Below are 2,523 nucleotides of genomic sequence, written 5' to 3'. Positions count from 1 at the left end.
ATGTGCATACACAAACACTTAAATCTCTGGTATATGTAATAATACATGATGGGATAAAGAACAAACTATAAGCAACTGCAGTCATTGTAAAATGGAAAAATTATTATGAACTCTGAAATGAAAATATAAGACTGAATGAAATGAAAATATATCCATTTTTACTATTACAAAATAATTTTATTTGTTTACATATATTTATATATTATTTTATTAATATTTAATATTTTCATGTTATATTTATATATTTACAGTATAATTTTATTTATTTTTTTGTTGTTGGTTGTGGGGGCCTGAACTGGGGGGCCTGAGTGCTGTCTCTGAATGAACTCTTTTGCTCAATGCTACTGCTCTACTACTTTTGAACCACAGCACTACTTCCAGTTTTCTGGTGGTGATAAGAGTCTCATAGACTTTCCTGCCCAAGCTGGCTTCAAACACCAACCCTCAGATCTCAGTCTCGTCATAGCTAGGATTACAGGCATGAATGCACAGCTATAATATCATTTTAAATAAATATTACAAAATAAAGTTGTAAGCATTGATTACTTACCCACTCATATACAAATTAATATCTATAAGAAAGTAGATCTGAAAGATTGTGCTCACGATTTTTAAGTGTTAGTCTCTCAGGATGATAGAGAAGAGTTTACTGTGTATGTTTCAGTGTATTTTGATTTTTTTTTATCCTTTACAGTGAGCATCAGGAAAAGAACCCCAAAGAATAACAAAAGGGAGTATAGAATATGAATAGCATAGGAAAATTATTTGGTAATTTTAAACCATGGATTTTGTTTTGTGGGGGAGAAGGCAAGGCAAAGTTTATTTCTGCAGAGGAGTGTGCTGCTGACAAGAAGCCAAGTAAGGAAGGGCTCTAGACAGGCAGTCCACCTTGGTTTTATCCCTAATACTTTATTGCCCTTTATTCTGATTTAAACCATGGAATTTCTAAACTTGAATATAACAAATGTCAGCTTGTCAGTAAAATGATTTTTAAAATCATGAAGTATCATTTGGCATGTCATTTAAGTGATTTTTAAAACTATTTAATTGACTTCTTCCAGGTTTTAATGTTATTTTCACTTTTTAAGATTGTACATAAAAAGATTATATAGAACATATTTTGGAAATTGTAAAGACAGAGATGTGTTCAAAGAGATCTGCTTTCTCACTGCTGGTACTAATACTTGATCCACACCTCCAGCCCAGCTTTTTGCTAGTTAAATGGAGGTGGAGTCTCACGGACTTAGCCTAGGGTGGCTTGGATTCAAGGCTTTCACATAAGAATTTATCCTATTTTTTAATTTGTGCTTGTAAAATTATTAACTATTTGACTAACATGAAGGGGAGTTTATTTCCTGGCTTGTAAAGGAGATTCACATTCATAGAATACTTGTGTGCTCAGACCCATGTTGGTACCTTGAGCAGTAAAGATGGAAAGGGAAAAGAAAAAAAAAAACTAGTGAAAACAAAAATGCAAATCAATTCTCTTTAGTTAAATTTTTTTGGGGGGTGTCAGTCGTGGGACCTGAACTCTGGGCCTGGGTGCTATCCCTCAGCTCTTCTGCTCAAGGCTGGCACTCTACTACTTGAGCCACAGCACCACTTCCAGCTTTTTCTGCGTATGTGGTGCTGAGGAATTGAACCCAGGGTCTCATGCATGTGAGGTAAGCACTCTACCATTGAGCCATCTTCCCAGCCTTAGTTCCAAGTTTTGAGAGGTTTAATACTTTTTCACAGACTTCAATTATTGGTGTAAAAAAAGGAATAAAAGTGATTATCAGTTTCTTACTCCACCCATGCCCTCACACAACTCACTTCTCTTTTTTTTTTTTGGGTCCCGTCGTGGGGCCTGAACTCTGGGCCTGGGCGCTGTCCCTCAGCTCTTCAGCTCAAGGCGAGCGCTCTACCACTTGAGCTACAGTGCCACTTCCAACAATTTATAATTTTTAAAAGAAAAAGGTTACTAGTGGAAAGTTTACAATGAAAAAATTCTAAATTAGCCCTTATCCAAGCCCACTCTCTCAATGTTAATTTTCTCAGGAATACAAATTAATTTTGATATTGGCATGGTCTTTAAAATATTAAGTTTTTGGTGTGCCAATTTTAGTTTCTAGGATTAGGTTGAGAGGAACACATACTATATTCATTGATACATATGAACTTTTACTATAGTTTATGTTTAAATAGATTAAACAAGGTCATTGTTCTTATTCCCCATAAGAACAGTGTTAGAATTTAGACACTGAATTAAATGAATCTCAGGCCATGCTCCAGTGGTTCACATCTGTATCCTAGCTACTTAAGAGGCTGAAACTTAGAAAATCAGGGTTTGAAACCAGCCTGTGCAGAAATGCCCGTAAGACTCCCATCTGAAATTAACCAGCAAAAAGTGTGTGGTAAAGTGCTAGCTCTGTGCAAGAAAGCTGAGTGAAGCCGGGCGCTGGTGGCTCACGCCTGTAATCCTAGCTACTCAGGAGGCTGAGATCTGAGGATCACGGTTCAAAGCCAGCCCGGGCAGGAGAG

General features: G+C 36.5%; 1 protein-coding gene across 3 annotated transcripts in view; it reads left to right on the top strand.

Annotated features, from left to right (window-relative positions):
• The window catches only part of Ulk2 (unc-51 like autophagy activating kinase 2), a 90,071-nt gene that overhangs the window by 16,450 nt on the left and 71,098 nt on the right, over window positions 1-2,523 (top strand). The window lies entirely within an intron of this gene.

This window comes from Dipodomys ordii, unplaced genomic scaffold, assembly GCF_000151885.1.
Source record: "Dipodomys ordii isolate 6190 unplaced genomic scaffold, Dord_2.0 Scaffold31, whole genome shotgun sequence".
Classification (NCBI taxonomy): domain Eukaryota; kingdom Metazoa; phylum Chordata; class Mammalia; order Rodentia; family Heteromyidae; genus Dipodomys; species Dipodomys ordii.
This window is presented reverse-complemented; position numbering and strand designations above follow the sequence as displayed.